We start from the raw sequence: 18,155 nt of genomic DNA, 5'->3' as shown, positions 1-18,155 counted from the left end.
GGCTGGTTTGACAGTGCCAAGTACCTCCTGCAAACTGGCATCAGGAACCGGGCCTGGTGACTTTTCTTTCTCTGGGGAAAGGCCAGGATTCATGTCCAGGACCGGGTGGCCTGGAGTGGCCGGCTGCCTGCTGAAATTCCTCATGGATCAGGATGCCTCCCACATGAAGGGTGACCCCACAGGCAACTGTGGCTGGTTTGACAGTGCCAAGTGCCACCTGCAAACTGATATCAGGAACCTGGCCTGGTGACTTTTGTTTCTCTGGGGAAAGGCCATGGTTCATGTCCAGGGCCTGGTGTCCCGGAGTTGTCCCCTGCCTTCTGATATTCCGCACGGATCAGGATACCTCCCAGACCGAAAGTACCACCACAGGCAACTGTGGCTGGTTTGACAGTGCCAAGTGCCTCCTGCAAACTGACATCAGGAACCTGGCCTGGTGACTTTTGTTTCTCAGGGGATAGGCCACCGTTCATATGAAGGACTGGCTGGCCCGGAGTGCCCGGCTGCCTGCTGACATTCCGAACGGATCAGAATACCGCCTAGATGCAAGGTGCCGCCACTGGAAACTGCGGCTGGTTTGACAGTGCCAAGTGCCTCCTGCAAACTGACATCAGGAACCTGGCCTGGTGAGTTTTGCTTCTCTGGGAAAAAGCCATGGTTCATGTCCAGGACCTGGTGGCCCGTAGTGGCCGGCCACCTGCTGAAATTCCTCAGGGATCAGGATACCTCCCAGACCGAAAGTACCGCCACAGGCAACTGTGGTTGGTTTGACAGTGCCAAGTGCCTCCTGCAAACTGACATCAGGAACCTGGCCTGGTGACTTTTGTTTCTCTGGGGAAAGGCCATGATTAATGTCCAGGGCAAGGTGGCCCGGAGTGGCCGGCTGCCTGCTGAAATTCCGCATGGATCAGTATACCTCCCAGATGAAAAGTGTCCCCACAGGCAACTGTGGCTGGTTTGACAGTGCCAAGTGCCTCCTGCAAACTGACATCAGGAACCTGGCCTGGTGACTTTTGTTTCTCTGGGGAAAGGCCATGGTTCGTGTCCAGTGCCCGGTGACCTGGAGTGGCCGGCTGCCTGCTGAAATTCCGCACGGTTGAGGATACCTCCCAGATGCAAGGTGCCCCCACAGGCAACTGCGTCTGGTTTGACAGTGCCAAGTGCCTCCTGCAAACTGACATCAGGAACCTGGCCTGGTGACTTTTGTTTCTCTGGGGAAAAGCCATGGTTCATGTCCAGAGCCTGGTGGCCCGTAGTGGCCGGCTGCGTGCTGAAATTCCGCATGGTTGAGGATGCCTCCCAGATGCAAGGTGCCCACACAGGTACCTGTGGCTGGTTTGACAGTGCCAAGTGCCTCCTGCAAACTGGCATCAGGAACCTGGCCTGGTGACTTTTCTTTCTCTGGGGAAAGGCCACCGTTCATGTCCAGGACCGGGTGGCCCGGAGTGGCAGGCTGCCTGCTGAAATTCTGCATGGATCAGCATACCGCCGAGATGCAAGGCGCTCCCACAGGCAACAGTGGCTGGTTTGACAGTGCCAAGTGCCTCCTGCAAACTGACATCAGGAACCTGGCCTGGTGAGTTTTGTTTCTCTGGGGAAATGCCATCATTCTTGTTCGAGGCCTGCAGGCCCGGATTGGCTGGCTGCCTGCTGAAATTCCGCACAGTTGAGGATACCTCCCAGATGCAAGGTGCTCATACAGGCAACTGTGGCTGGTTTGACAGTGCCAAGTGCCTCCTGCAAACTGACATCAGGAACCTGGCCTGGTGACTTTTGTTTCTCTGGGGAAAGGCCATCGTTCCTCTATAGGGCCTGGTGGACTGGAGTGACCTGCTGCCTGCTGAAATTCCTCATGGATCAGGATGCCTCCCACATGAAGGGTGACCCCACAGGCAACTGTGGCTGGTTTGACAGTGCCAAGTGCCACCTGCAAACTGACATCAGGAACCTGGCCTGGTGACTTTTGTTTCTCTGGGGAAAGGCCATGGTTCATGTCCAGGGCCTGGCGGGCAGAGTGGCCGGCTGCCTGCTGAAATTCCTCATGGATCAGGCTGCCTCCCACATGAAATGTGCCCCCACAGGCAACTGTGGCTGGTTTGACAGTGCCAAGTGCCTCCTGCAAACTGACATCAGGAACCCGGCCTGGTGACTTTTGTTTCTCAGGGGATAGGCCACCGTTCATATGAAGGACTGGCTTGCCCGGAGTGCCCGGCTGCCTGCTGACATTCCGAACGGATCAGAATACTGCCGAGATGCAAGGTGCCGCCACTGGAAACTGTGGCTGGTTTGACAGTGTCAAGTGCCTCCTGCAAACTTACATCAGGAACCTGGCCTGGTGACTTTTGTTTCTCTTTGGAAAAGGCCATTGTACGTGTCCAGGGCCTGGTGGCCCGGATTGGCTGGCTGCCTGCTGAAATTCCGCGCAGTTGAGGATACCGCCTAGATACAAGGTGCTCCCACAGGCAACTGTGGCTGGTTTGACAGTGCCAAGTGCCTCCTGCAAACTGACATCAGGAACGTGGCCTGGTGACTTTTGTTTCTCTCGGGAAAGGCCATGGTTCCTATCCAGTGCCCGGTGGCCCGGAGTGGCCGGCTGCCTGCTGAAATTCCGCACGGTTGAGGATGCCTCCCAGATGCAAGGTGCCCCCACAGGCAACTGCGTCTGGTTTGACAGTGCCAAGTGCCTCCTGCAAACTGGCAGCAGGAACCTGGCCTGGTGACTTTTCTTTCTCTGGGAAAAGGCCATGGTTCATGTCCAGGGCCTGGTGGCCCGGAGTGGCCGGCTGCCTGCTGAAATTCCGCACGGTTGAGGATGCCTCCCTGACAGAAGGTACCACCACAGGCAACTGTGGCTGGTTTGACAGTGCCAAGTGCCTCCTGCAAACTGGCATCAGGAACCTGGCCTGGTGACTTTTGTTTCTCAGGGGATAGGCCACCGTTCATATCCAGGACTGGGTGGCCCGGATTGGCCGGCTGCCTCCTGAAATTCCGAACAGATCCGCATACCGCCCAGATGCAAGGTGCTCCCACAGGCAACAGTGGCTGGTTTGACACTGCCAAGTGTCTCCTGCAAACTGATATCGGGAACCTGGCCTGGTGACTTTTGTTTCTCTGGGGAAAGGCCATCATTCTTGTTCGAGACATGCAGGCCCGGATTGGCCGGCTGCCTGCTGAAATTCCGCACGGTTGAGTATACCACCCAGATGCAAGGTGCTCCCACAGGCAACTGTGTCTGGTTTGACAGGGCCAAGTGCCTCCTGCAAACTGACATCAGGAACCTGGCCTGGTGACTTTTGTTTCTCTGGGGAAAGGCCATCGTTCGTGCCCAGTGCCCGCTGGCCCGGGGTGGCTGGCTGCTTGCTGAAATTCCGCACGGTTGAGGATACCTCCCAGATGCAAGGTGCCCCCACAGTCAATGTGGCTGGTTTGACAGTGCCAAGTGCCTCCTGCAAACTGACATCAGGAACCTGGCCTGGTGACTTTTGTTTCTCTGGGGAAAGGGCATGGTACGTGCCGATTGCCCGCTGGCCCGGAGTGGCCGGCTGCCTGCTGAAATTCCGCATGGTTGAGGATGCCTCCCACATGAAAGGTGCCCCCACAGGCAACTGTGGCTGGTTTGACAGTGCCAAGTGCCTCCTGCAAACTGACATCAGGAACCTGGCCTGGTGACTTTTGTTTCTCTGGGGAAAGGCCATCGTTCATGTCCATGGCCTGGTGGCCCGGAGTGGCCGGCTGCCTGCTGAAATTCCTCATGGATCAGGCTGCATCCCACATGAAATGTGCCCCCACAGGCAACTGCGGCTGGTTTGACAGTGCCAAGTGCCTCCTGCAAACTGACATCAGGAACCTGGCCTGGTGAGTTTTGTTTCTCTGGGGAAAGGCCATGGTTCATGTCCAGGACCTGGGGGCCCATAGTGGCCGGCTGCCTGCTGAAATTCCGCATGGATCAGTATACCTCCCTGATGAAAAGTGTCCCCACAGGCAACTGTGGCTGGTTTGACAGTGCCAAGTGCCTCCTGCAAACTGACATCAGGAACCTGGCCTGGTGACTTTTGTTTCTCTGGGGAAAGGCCATGGTTCGTGTCCAGTGCCCGGTGACCTGGAGTGGCCGGCTGCCTGCTGAAATTCCGCACGGTTGAGGATACCTCCCAGATGCAAGGTGCCCACACAGGCAACTGAGTCTGGTTTGACAGTGCCAAGTGCCTCCTGCAAACTGACATCAGGAACCTGGCCTGGTGACTTTTGTTTCTCTGGGGAAAAGGCATGGTTCATGTCCAGGGCCTGGTGGCCCCGACTGCCCGGCTGCCTGCTGAAATTCCGCATGGTTGAGGATGCCTCCCAGATGCAAGGTGCCCACACAGGCACCTGTGGCTGGTTTGACAGTGCCAAGTGCCTCCTGCAAACTGGCATCAGGAACCTGGCCTAGTGACTTTTCTTTCTCTGGGGAAAGGCCACCGTTCATGTCCAGGACCGTGTGGCCCGGAGTGGCCGGCTGCCTGCTGAAATTCTGCATGGATCAGTATACCTCCCAGATGTAAAGTGTCCCCACAGGCAACTGTGTCTGGTTTGACAGTGCCAAGTGCCTCCTGCAAACTGACATCAGGAACCTGGCCTGGTGACTTTTGTTTCCCTGGGGAAAGGCTATGGTTCGTGTCCAGTGCCCGGTGACCTGGAGTGGCCGGCTGCCTGCTGAAATTCCGCACGGTTGAGGATACCTCCCAGATGCAAGGTGCCCCCACAGGCAACTGCGTCTGGTTTGACAGTGCCAAGTGCCTCCTGCAAACTGACATCAGGAACCTGGCCTGGTGAGTTTTGTTTCTCTGGGGAAAGGCCAGGATTCATGTCCAGGGCCTGGTGGCCCAGAGTGGACGGCTGCCTGCTGAAATTCCGCATGGTTGAGGATGCCTCCCAGATGCAAGGTGCCCACACAGGCAACTGTGGCTGGTTTGACAGTGCCAAGTACCTCCTGCAAACTGGCATCAGGAACCGGGCCTGGTGACTTTTCTTTCTCTGGGGAAAGGCCAGGATTCATGTCCAGGACCGGGTGGCCTGGAGTGGCCGGCTGCCTGCTGAAATTCCTCATGGATCAGGATGCCTCCCACATGAAGGGTGACCCCACAGGCAACTGTGGCTGGTTTGACAGTGCCAAGTGCCACCTGCAAACTGACATCAGGAACCTGGCCTGGTGACTTTTGTTTCTCTGGGGAAAGGCCATGGTTCATGTCCAGGGCCTGGTGTCCCGGAGTTGTCCCCTGCCTTCTGATATTCCGCACGGATCAGGATACCTCCCAGACCGAAAGTACCACCACAGGCAACTGTGGCTGGTTTGACAGTGCCAAGTGCCTCCTGCAAACTGACATCAGGAACCTGGCCTGGTGACTTTTGTTTCTCAGGGGATAGGCCACCGTTCATATGAAGGACTGGCTGGCCCGGAGTGCCCGGCTGCCTGCTGACATTCCGAACGGATCAGAATACCGCCTAGATGCAAGGTGCCGCCACTGGAAACTGCGGCTGGTTTGACAGTGCCAAGTGCCTCCTGCAAACTGACATCAGGAACCTGGCCTGGTGAGTTTTGCTTCTCTGGGAAAAAGCCATGGTTCATGTCCAGGACCTGGTGGCCCGTAGTGGCCGGCCACCTGCTGAAATTCCTCAGGGATCAGGATACCTCCCAGACCGAAAGTACCGCCACAGGCAACTGTGGTTGGTATGACAGTGCCAAGTGCCTCCTGCAAACTGACATCAGGAACCTGGCCTGGTGACTTTTGTTTCTCTGGGGAAAGGCCATGATTAATGTCCAGGGCAAGGTGGCCCGGAGTGGCCGGCTGCCTGCTGAAATTCCGCATGGATCAGTATACCTCCCAGATGAAAAGTGTCCCCACAGGCAACTGTGGCTGGTTTGACAGTGCCAAGTGCCTCCTGCAAACTGACATCAGGAACCTGGCCTGGTGACTTTTGTTTCTCTGGGGAAAGGCCATGGTTCGTGTCCAGTGCCCGTTGACCTGGAGTGGCCGGCTGCCTGCTGAAATTCCGCACGGTTGAGGATACCTCCCAGATGCAAGGTGCCCCCACAGGCAACTGCGTCTGGTTTGACAGTGCCAAGTGCCTCCTGCAAACTGACATCAGGAACCTGGCCTGGTGACTTTTGTTTCTCTGGGGAAAAGCCATGGTTCATGTCCAGAGCCTGGTGGCCCGGAGTGGCCGGCTGCCTGCTGAAATTTCGCATGGTTGAGGATGCCTCCCAGATGCAAGGTGCCCACACAGGTACCTGTGGCTGGTTTGACAGTGCCAAGTGCCTCCTGCAAACTGGCATCAGGAACCTGGCCTGGTGACTTTTGTTTCTCTGGGGAAAGGCCATCGTTCCTCTATAGGGCCTGGTGGACCGGAGTGACCTGCTGCCTGCTGAAATTCCTCATGGATCAGGATGCCTCCCACATGAAGGGTGACCCCACAGGCAACTGTGGCTGGTTTGACAGTGCCAAGTGCCACCTGCAAACTGACATCAGGAACCTGGCCTGGTGACTTTTGTTTCTCTGGGGAAAGGCCATGGTTCATGTCCAGGGCCTGGCGGGCAGAGTGGCCGGCTGCCTGCTGAAATTCCTCATGGATCAGGCTGCCTCCCACATGAAATGTGCCCCCACAGGCAACTGTGGCTGGTTTGACAGTGCCAAGTGCCTCCTGCAAACTGACATCAGGAACCCGGCCTGGTGACTTTTGTTTCTCAGGGGATAGGCCACCGTTCATATGAAGGACTGGCTTGCCCGGAGTGCCCGGCTGCCTGCTGACATTCCGAACGGATCAGAATACTGCCGAGATGCAAGGTGCCGCCACTGGAATCTGTGGCTGGTTTGACAGTGTCAAGTGCCTCCTGCAAACTGACATCAGGAACGTGGCCTGGTGACTTTTGTTTCTCTCGGGAAAGGCCATGGTTCCTATCCAGTGCCCGGTGGCCCGGAGTGGCCGGCTGCCTGCTGAAATTCCGCACGGTTGAGGATGCCTCCCAGATGCAAGGTGCCCCCACAGGCAACTGCGTCTGGTTTGACAGTGCCAAGTGCCTCCTGCAAACTGGCAGCAGGAACCTGGCCTGGTGACTTTTCTTTCTCTGGGAAAAGGCCATGGTTCATGTCCAGGGCCTGGTGGCCCGGAGTGGCCGGCTGCCTGCTGAAATTCCGCACGGTTGAGGATGCCTCCCTGACAGAAGGTACCACCACAGGCAACTGTGGCTGGTTTGACAGTGCCAAGTGCCTCCTGCAAACTGACATCAGGAACCTGGCCTGGTGACTTTTGTTTCTCAGGGGATAGGCCACCGTTCATATCCAGGACTGGGTGGCCCGGATTGGCCGGCTGCCTCCTGAAATTCCCAACAGATCCGCATACCGCCTAGATGCAAGGTGCTCCCACAGGCAACAGTGGCTGGTTTGACACTGCCAAGTGTCTCCTGCAAACTGATATCGGGAACCTGGCCTGGTGACTTTTGTTTCTCTGGGGAAAGGCCATCATTCTTGTTCGAGACCTGCAGGCCCGGATTGGCCGGCTGCCTGCTGAAATTCCGCACGGTTGAGGATACCACCCAGATGCAAGGTGCTCCCACAGGCAACTGTGTCTGGTTTGACAGGGCCAAGTGCCTCCTGCAAACTGACATCAGGAACCTGGCCTGGTGACTTTTGTTTCTCGGGGGAAAGGCCATCGTTCGTGCCCAGTGCCCGCTGGCCCGGGGTGGCTGGCTGCTTGCTGAAATTCCGCACGGTTGAGGATACCTCCCAGATGCAAGGTGCCCCCACAGTCAATGTGGCTGGTTTGACAGTGCCAAGTGCCTCCTGCAAACTGACATCAGGAACCTGGCCTGGTGACTTTTGTTTCTCTGGGGAAAGGCCATCGTACGTGCCGATTGCCCGCTGGCCCGGAGTGGCCGGCTGCCTGCTGAAATTCCGCATGGTTGAGGATGCCTCCCACATGAAAGGTGCCCCCACAGGCAACTGTGGCTGGTTTGACAGTGCCAAGTGCCTCCTGCAAACTGACATCAGGAACCTGGCCTGGTGACTTTTGTTTCTCTGGGGAAAGGCCATCGTTCATGTCCATGGCCTGGTGGCCCGGAGTGGCCGGCTGCCTGCTGAAATTCCTCATGGATCAGGCTGCATCCCACATGAAATGTGCCCCCACAGGCAACTGCGGCTGGTTTGACAGTGCCAAGTGCCTCCTGCAAACTGACATCAGGAACCTGGCCTGGTGAGTTTTGTTTCTCTGGGGAAAGGCCATGGTTCATGTCCAGGACCTGGGGGCCCATAGTGGCCGGCTGCCTGCTGAAATTCCGCATGGATCAGTATACCTCCCTGATGAAAAGTGTCCCCACAGGCAACTGTGGCTGGTTTGACAGTGCCAAGTGCCTCCTGCAAACTGACATCAGGAACCTGGCCTGGTGACTTTTGTTTCTCTGGGGAAAGGCCATGGTTCGTGTCCAGTGCCCGGTGACCTGGAGTGGCCGGCTGCCTGCTGAAATTCCGCACGGTTGAGGATACCTCCCAGATGCAAGGTGCCCCCACAGGCAACTGAGTCTGGTTTGACAGTGCCAAGTGCCTCCTGCAAACTGACATCAGGAACCTGGCCTGGTGACTTTTGTTTCTCTGGGGAAAAGGCATGGTTCATGTCCAGGGCCTGGTGGCCCCGACTGCCCGGCTGCCTGCTGAAATTCCGCATGGTTGAGGATGCCTCCCAGATGCAAGGTGCCCACACAGGCACCTGTGGCTGGTTTGACAGTGCCAAGTGCCTCCTGCAAACTGGCATCAGGAACCTGGCCTAGTGACTTTTCTTTCTCTGGGGAAAGGCCACCGTTCATGTCCAGGACCGTGTGGCCCGGAGTGGCCGGCTGCCTGCTGAAATTCTGCATGGATCAGTATACCTCCCAGATGTAAAGTGTCCCCACAGGCAACTGTGTCTGGTTTGACAGTGCCAAGTGCCTCCTGCAAACTGACATCAGGAACCTGGCCTGGTGACTTTTGTTTCCCTGGGGAAAGGCTATGGTTCGTGTCCAGTGCCCGGTGACCTGGAGTGGCCGGCTGCCTGCTGAAATTCCGCACGGTTGAGGATACCTCCCAGATGCAAGGTGCCCCCACAGGCAACTGCGTCTGGTTTGACAGTGCCAAGTGCCTCCTGCAAACTGACATCAGGAACCTGGCCTGGTGAGTTTTGTTTCTCTGGGGAAATGCCATCATTCTTGTTCGAGGCCTGCAGGCCCGGATTGGCTGGCTGCCTGCTGAAATTCCGCATGGATCAGTATACCTCCCAGATGAAAAGTGTCCCCACAGGCAACTGTGGCTGGTTTGACAGTGCCAAGTGCCTCCTGCAAACAGACATCAGGAACCTGGCCTGGTGACTTTTGTTTCTCTGGAGAAAGTTCATCGTTCATGTCCAGGGCCTGGTGGCCCGGAGTTGTCCCCTGCCTGCTGATATTCCGCACGGATCAGGATACCTCCCAGACCGAAAGTACCACCACAGGCAACTGTGGCTGGTTTGACAGTGCCAAGTGCCTCCTGCAAACTGACATCAGGAACCTGGCCTGGTGACTTTTGTTTCTCAGGGGATAGGCCACCGTTCATATGAAGGACTGGCTGGCCCGGAGTGCCCGGCTGCCTGCTGAAATTCCGAACGGATCAGAATACCGCCTACATGCAAGGTGCCGCCACTGGCAACTGTGGCTGGTTTGACAGTGCCAAGTGCCTCCTGAAAACTGACATCAGGAACCTGGCCTGGTGACTTTTGTTTCTCTGGGGAAAGGCCAGGATTCATGTCCAGGACCAGGTGGCCCGGAGTGGCCGGCTGCCTGCTGAAATTCTGCCTGGATCAGGATACCGCCGAAATGCAAGGTGCTCCCACAGGCAACAGTGGCTGGTTTGACAGTGCCAAGTGCCACCTGCAAACTGATATCGGGAACCTGGCCTGGTGACGTTTGTTTCTCTGGGGAAAAGGCCATCATTCTTGTTCGAGGCCTGCAGGCCCGGATTGGCTGGCTGCCTGCTGAAATTCCGCACAGTTGAGGATACCTCCCAGATGCAAGGTGCTCATACAGGCAACTGTGGCTGGTTTGACAGTGCCAAATGGCTCCTGCAAACTGACATCAGGAACCTGGCCTGGTGACTTTTGTTTCTCAGGGGAAAGGCCATGGTTCATGTCCAGGGCCTGGCGACCCGGAGTGGCCGGCTGCCTGCTGAAATTCCGCATGGTTGAGGATGCCTCCCTGACAGAAGGTACCACCACAGGCAACTGTGGCTGGTTTGACAGTGCCAAGTGCCTCCTGCAAACTGACATCAGGAACCTGGCCTGGTGACTTTTGTTTCTCAGGGGATAGGCCACCGTTCATATCCAGGACTGGGTGGCCCGGAGTGGCCGGCTGCCTGCTGAAATTCCGAACGGATCCGGATACCGCCGAGATGCAAGGTGCCCCCACAGGTAACAGTGGCTGGTTTGACAGTGCCAAGTATCTCCTGCAAACTGATATCGGGAACCTGGCCTGGTGACTTTTGTTTCTCTGGGGAAAGGCCATCATTCTTGTTCGAGGCCTGCAGGCCCGGATTGGCCGGCTGCCTGCTGAAATTCCTCATGGATCAGGCTGCCTCCCACATGATAGGTGCTCGCACAGGCAACTGCGGCTGGTTTGACAGTGCCAAGTTCCTCCTGCAAACTGACATCAGGAACCTGGCCTGGTGACTTTTGTTTCTCTGGGGAAAGGCCATGGTTCATGTCCAGGACCTGGTGGCCCGTAGTGGCCGGCCACCTGCTGAAATTCCTCATGGACCAGGATATCTACCAGACGGAAAGTACCGCCACAGGCACCTGTGGCAGATTTGACAGTGCCAAGTGCCTCCTGCAAACTGACATCAGGAACCTGGCCTAGTGACTTTTGTTTCTCTGGGGAAAAGCCATGGTTCATGTCCAGGGCCTGGTGGCCCAGAGTGGCCGGCTGCCTGCTGAAATTCCGCATGGTTGAGGATGCCTCCCAGATGCAAGGTGCCCACACAGGCAACTGTGGCTGGTTTGACAGTGCCAAGTGCCTCCTGCAAACTGACATCAGGAACCTGGCCTAGTGACTTTTCTTTCTCTGGGGAAAGGCCACCGTTCATGTCCAGGACCGGGTGGCCCGGAGTGGCCGGCTGCCTGCTGAAATTCTGCCTGGATCAGCATACCGCCGAGATGCAAGGTGCTCCCACAGGCAACAGTGGCTGGTTTGACAGTGCCAAGTGCCTCCTGCAAACTGACATCAGGAACCTGGCCTGGTGACTTTTGTTTCTCTGGGGAAATGCCATCATTCTTGTTCGAGGCCTGCAGGCCCGGATTGGCTGGCTGCCTGATGAAATTCTGCACAGTTGAGGATACCTCCCAGATGCAAGGTGCTCATACAGGCAACTGTGGCTGGTTTCGACAGTGCCAAGTGCCTCCTGCAAACTGACATCAGGAACCTGGCCTGGTGACTTTTGTTTCTCTGGGGAAAGGCCATCGTTCCTCTCTAGGGCCTGGTGGCCCGGAGTGACCTGCTGCCTGCTGAAATTCCTCATGGATCAGGATGCCTCCCACATGAAGGGTGACCCCACAGGCAACTGTGGCTGGTTTGACAGTGTCAAGTGCCACCTGCAAACTGACATCAGGAACCTTGCCTGGTGACTTTTGTTTCTCTGGGGAAAGGCCATGGTTTATGTCCAGGGCCTGGTGGCCCAGAGTGGCCGGCTGCCTGCTGAAATTCCTCATGGATCAGGCTGCCTCCCACATGAAATGTGCCCCCATAGGCAACTGTGGCTGGTTTGACAGTGCCAAGTGCCTCCTGCAAACTGGCATCAGGAACCTGGCCTGGTGACTTTTCTTTCTCTGGGGAAAGGCCATGGTTCATGTCCAGGACCTGGTGGCCCGTAGTGGCCGGCCACCTGCTGAAATTCCTCAGGGATCAGGATACCTCCCAGACCGAAAGTACCACCACAGGCAACTGTGGCTGGTTTGACAGTGCCAAGTGCCTCCTGCAAACTGACATCAGGAACCTGGCCTGGTGACTTTTGTTTCTCAGGGGATAGGCCACCGTTCATATGAAGGACTGGCTGGCCCGGAGTGCCCGGCTGCCTGCTGAAATTCCGAACGGATCAGAATACCGCCTACATGCAAGGTGCCGCCACTGGCAACTGTGGCTGGTTTGACAGTGCCAAGTGCCTCCTGAAAACTGACATCAGGAACCTGGCCTGGTGACTTTTGTTTCTCTGGGGAAAGGCCAGGATTCATGTCCAGGACCAGGTGGCCCGGAGTGGCCGGCTGCCTGCTGAAATTCTGCCTGGATCAGGATACCGCCGAAATGCAAGGTGCTCCCACAGGCAACAGTGGCTGGTTTGACAGTGCCAAGTGCCACCTGCAAACTGATATCGGGAACCTGGCCTGGTGACGTTTGTTTCTCTGGGGAAAAGGCCATCATTCTTGTTCGAGGCCTGCAGGCCCGGATTGGCTGGCTGCCTGCTGAAATTCCGCACAGTTGAGGATACCTCCCAGATGCAAGGTGCTCATACAGGCAACTGTGGCTGGTTTGACAGTGCCAAATGGCTCCTGCAAACTGACATCAGGAACCTGGCCTGGTGACTTTTGTTTCTCAGGGGAAAGGCCATGGTTCATGTCCAGGGCCTGGCGACCCGGAGTGGCCGGCTGCCTGCTGAAATTCCGCATGGTTGAGGATGCCTCCCTGACAGAAGGTACCACCACAGGCAACTGTGGCTGGTTTGACAGTGCCAAGTGCCTCCTGCAAACTGACATCAGGAACCTGGCCTGGTGACTTTTGTTTCTCAGGGGATAGGCCACCGTTCATATCCAGGACTGGGTGGCCCGGAGTGGCCGGCTGCCTGCTGAAATTCCGAACGGATCCGGATACCGCCGAGATGCAAGGTGCCCCCACAGGTAACAGTGGCTGGTTTGACAGTGCCAAGTATCTCCTGCAAACTGATATCGGGAACCTGGCCTGGTGACTTTTGTTTCTCTGGGGAAAGGCCATCATTCTTGTTCGAGGCCTGCAGGCCCGGATTGGCCGGCTGCCTGCTGAAATTCCGCACGGTTGAGGATACCACCCAGATGCAAGGTGCCCCCACAGGCAACTGTGTCTGGTTTGACAGGGCCAAGTGCCTCCTGCAAACTGACATCGGGAACCTGGCCTGCTGACTTTTGTTACTCTGGGGAACGGCCATCGTTCATGTCCATGGCCTGGTGGCCCGGAGTGGCCGGCTGCCTGCTGAAATTCCTCATGGATCAGGCTGCCTCCCACATGATAGGTGCTCGCACAGGCAACTGCGGCTGGTTTGACAGTGCCAAGTTCCTCCTGCAAACTGACATCAGGAACCTGGCCTGGTGACTTTTGTTTCTCGGGGGAAAAGCCATGGTTCATGTCCAGGACCTGGTGGCCCGTAGTGGCCGGCCACCTGCTGAAATTCCTCATGGACCAGGATATCTACCAGACGGAAAGTACCGCCACAGGCACCTGTGGCAGATTTGACAGTGCCAAGTGCCTCCTGCAAACTGACATCAGGAACCTGGCCTAGTGACTTTTGTTTCTCTGGGGAAAAGCCATGGTTCATGTCCAGGGCCTGGTGGCCCAGAGTGGCCGGCTGCCTGCTGAAATTCCGCATGGTTGAGGATGCCTCCCAGATGCAAGGTGCCCACACAGGCAACTGTGGCTGGTTTGACAGTGCCAAGTGCCTCCTGCAAACTGGCATCAGGAACCTGGCCTAGTGACTTTTCTTTCTCTGGGGAAAGGCCACCGTTCATGTCCAGGACCGGGTGGCCCGGAGTGGCCGGCTGCCTGCTGAAATTCTGCCTGGATCAGCATACCGCCGAGATGCAAGGTGCTCCCACAGGCAACAGTGGCTGGTTTGACAGTGCCAAGTGCCTCCTGCAAACTGACATCAGGAACCTGGCCTGGTGACTTTTGTTTCTCTGGGGAAATGCCATCATTCTTGTTCGAGGCCTGCAGGCCCGGATTGGCTGGCTGCCTGATGAAATTCTGCACAGTTGAGGATACCTCCCAGATGCAAGGTGCTCATACAGGCAACTGTGGCTGGTTTGACAGTGCCAAGTGCCTCCTGCAAACTGACATCAGGAACCTGGCCTGGTGACTTTTGTTTCTCTGGGGAAAGGCCATCGTTCCTCTCTAGGGCCTGGTGGCCCGGAGTGACCTGCTGCCTGCTGAAATTCCTCATGGATCAGGATGCCTCCCACATGAAGGGTGACCCCACAGGCAACTGTGGCTGGTTTGACAGTGTCAAGTGCCACCTGCAAACTGACATCAGGAACCTTGCCTGGTGACTTTTGTTTCTCTGGGGAAAGGCCATGGTTTATGTCCAGGGCCTGGTGGCCCAGAGTGGCCGGCTGCCTGCTGAAATTCCTCATGGGTCAGGCTGCCTCCCACATGAAATGTGCCCCCATAGGCAACTGTGGCTGGTTTGACAGTGCCAAGTGCCTCCTGCAAACTGGCATCAGGAACCTGGCCTGGTGACTTTTCTTTCTCTGGGGAAAGGCCATGGTTCATGTCCAGGACCTGGTGGCCCGTAGTGGCCGGCCACCTGCTGAAATTCCTCAGGGATCAGGATACCTCCCAGACCGAAAGTACTGCCACAGGCAACTGTGGTTGGTTTGACAGTGCCAAGTGCCTCCTGCAAACTGACATCAGGAACCTGGCCTGGTGACTTTTGTTTCTCTGGGGAAAGGCCATGATTAATGTCCAGGGCAAGGTGGCCCGGAGTGGCCGGCTGCCTGCTGAAATTCTGCATGGATCAGTATACCTCCCAGATGAAAAGTGTCCCCACAGGCAACTGTGTCTGGTTTGACAGTGCCAAGTGCCTCCTGCAAACTGACATCAGGAACCTGGCCTGGTGACTTTTGTTTCCCTGGGGAAAGTCCATGGTTCGTGTCCAGTGCCCGGTGACCTGGAGTGGCCGGCTGCCTGCTGAAATTCCGCACGGTTGAGGATACCTCCCAGATGCAAGGTGCCCCCACAGGCAACTGCGTCTGGTTTGACAGTGCCAAGTGCCTCCTGCAAACTGACATCAGGAACCTGGCCTGGTGAGTTTTGTTTCTCTGGGGAAATGCCATCATTCTTGTTCGAGGCCTGCAGGCCCGGATTGGCTGGCTGCCTGCTGAAATTCCGCATGGATCAGTATACCTCCCAGATGAAAAGTGTCCCCACAGGCAACTGTGGCTGGTTTGACAGTGCCAAGTGCCTCCTGCAAACAGACATCAGGAACCTGGCCTGGTGACTTTTGTTTCTCTGGGGAAAGGCCATGGTTCATGTCCAGGGCCTGGTGGCCCGGAGTTGTCCCCTGCCTGCTGATATTCCGCACGGATCAGGATACCTCCCAGACCGAAAGTACCACCACAGGCAACTGTGGCTGGTTTGACAGTGCCAAGTGCCTCCTGCAAACTGACATCAGGAACCTGGCCTGGTGACTTTTGTTTCTCAGGGGATAGGCCACCGTTCATATGAAGGACTGGCTGGCCCGGAGTGCCCGGCTGCCTGCTGAAATTCCGAACGGATCAGAATACCGCCTAGATGCAAGGTGCCGCCACTGGCAACTGTGGCTGGTTTGACATTGCCAAGTGCCTCCTGAAAACTGACATCAGGAACCTGGCCTGGTGACTTTTCTTTCTCTGGGGAAAGGCCACCGTTCATGTCCAGGACCAGGTGGCCCGGAGTGGCCGGCTGCCTGCTGAAATTCTGCCTGGATCAGGATACCGCCGAAATGCAAGGTGCTCCCACAGGCAACAGTGGCTGGTTTGACAGTGCCAAGTGCCACCTGCAAACTGATATCGGGAACCTGGCCTGGTGACGTTTGTTTCTCTGGGGAAAAGGCCATCATTCTTGTTCGAGGCCTGCAGGCCCGGATTGGCTGGCTGCCTGCTGAAATTCCGCACAGTTGAGGATACCTCCCAGATGCAAGGTGCTCATACAGGCAACTGTGGCTGGTTTGACAGTGCCAAATGGCTCCTGCAAACTGACATCAGGAACCTGGCCTGGTGACTTTTGTTTCTATGGGGAAAGGCCATGGTTCATGTCCAGGGCCTGGCGACCCGGAGTGGCCGGCTGCCTGCTGAAATTCCGCACGGTTGAGGATGCCTCCCTGACAGAAGGTACCACCACAGGCAACTGTGGCTGGTTTGACAGTGCCAAGTGCCTCCTGCAAACTGACATCAGGAACCTGGCCTGGTGACTTTTGTTTCTCAGGGGATAGGCCACCGTTCATATCCAGGACTGGGTGGCCCGGAGTGGCCGGCTGCCTGCTGAAATTCCGAACGGATCCGGATACCGCCGAGATGCAAGGTGCCTCCAAAGGCAACAGTGGCTGGTTTGACAGTGCCAAGTATCTCCTGCAAACTGATATCGGGAACCTGGCCTGGTGACTTTTGTTTCTCTGGGGAAAGGCCATCATTCTTGTTCGAGGCCTGCAGGCCCGGATTGGCCGGCTGCCTGCTGAAATTCCGCACGGTTGAGGATACCACCCAGATGCAAGGTGCCCCCACAGGCAATGTGGCTGGTTTGACAGTGCCAAGTGCCTCCTGCAAACTGACATCGGGAACCTGGCCTGCTGACTTTTGTTACTCTGGGGAACGGCCATCGTTCATGTCCATGGCCTGGTGGCCCGGAGTGGCCGGCTGCCTGCTGAAATTCCTCATGGATCAGGCTGCCTCCCACATGATAGGTGCTCGCACAGGCAACTGTGGCTGGTTTGACAGTGCCAAGTTCCTCCTGCAAACTGACATCAGGAACCTGGCCTGGTGACTTTTGTTTCTCTGGGGAAAGGCCATGGTTCATGTCCTGGACCTGGTGGCCCGTAGTGGCCGGCCACCTGCTGAAATTCCTCATGGACCAGGATATCTACCAGACCGAAAGTACCGCCACAGGCACCTGAGGCTGGTTTGACAGTGCCAAGTGTCTCCTGCAAACTGACATCAGGAACCTGGCCTAGTGACTTTTGTTTCTCTGGGGAAAGGCCAGGATTCATGTCCTGGGCAAGGTGGCACGGAGTGGCCGGCAGCCTGCTGAAATTCTGCATGGATCAGTATACCTCCCAGATGAAAAGTGTCCCCACAGGCAACTGTGGCTGGCTTGACAGTGCCAAGTGCCTCCTGCAAACTGATATCAGGAACCTGGCCTGGTGACTTTTGTTTCTCTGGGGAAAGGCCACCCTTCCTATCCAGGACTCGGCGGCCCGTAGTGTCCGGATGCCTGCTGAAATTCCGAACGGATCAGAATACCGCCTAGGTAAAAGGCGCCGCCACAGGCAAGACTGGCTGTTTTGACAGTGCCAAGTGCTTCCTGCAAACTGACATAAGGAACCTGGCCTGGTGACTTTTATTTCTCAGGGGATAGGCCACCGTTCATATGAAGGACTGGGTGGCCCGGATTGGCCGGCTGCCTTCTGCAATTCCGCATGGATCAGTATACCTCCCTGATGAAAAGTGTCCCCACAGGCAACTGTGGCTGGTTTGACACTGCCAAGTGCCTCCTGCAAACTGACATCAGGAACGTGGCCTGGTGACTTTTGTTTCTCTGGGGAAAGGCCATGGTTCGTGTCCAGTGCCCGGTGGCCCGGAGTGGGCGGCTGCCTGCTGAAATTCCGCACGGTTGAGGATGCCTCCCAGATGAAAAGTGCCCCCACAGGCAACTGTGTCTGGTTTGACAGTGCCAAGTGCCTCCTGCAAACTGGCATCAGGAACCTGGCTTGGTGACTTTTCTTTCTCTGGGGAAAGGCCATGGTTCATGTCCAGGACCTGGTGGCCCGGAGTGGCCGGCTGCCTGTTGAATTTCCTCATGGATCAGCATACCGCCGAGATACAAGGTGCTCCCACAGGCAACAGTGGCTGGTTTGACAGTGCCAAGTGCCTCCTGCAAACTGACATCAGGAACCTGGCCTGGTGACTTTTGTTTCTCTGGGGAAAGGCCATGGTTCATGTCCAGGACCGGGTGGCCCGGAGTGGCCGGCTGCCTGCTGAAATTCCGCACGGTTGAGGATGCCTCCCTGACAGAAGGTACCACCACAGGCAACTGTGGCTGGTTTGACAGTGCCAAGTGCCTCCTGCAAACTGGCATCAGGAACCTGGCCTGGTGACTTTTGTTTCTCTGGAGAAAGTTTATCGTTCATGTCCGAGGCCCT

The sequence above is a fragment of the Passer domesticus genome, chromosome 8 (genome assembly GCF_036417665.1).
Source record: "Passer domesticus isolate bPasDom1 chromosome 8, bPasDom1.hap1, whole genome shotgun sequence".
NCBI classification, from domain to species: Eukaryota; Metazoa; Chordata; class Aves; order Passeriformes; family Passeridae; genus Passer; species Passer domesticus.
Note: the sequence above shows the minus strand (reverse complement) of the source record.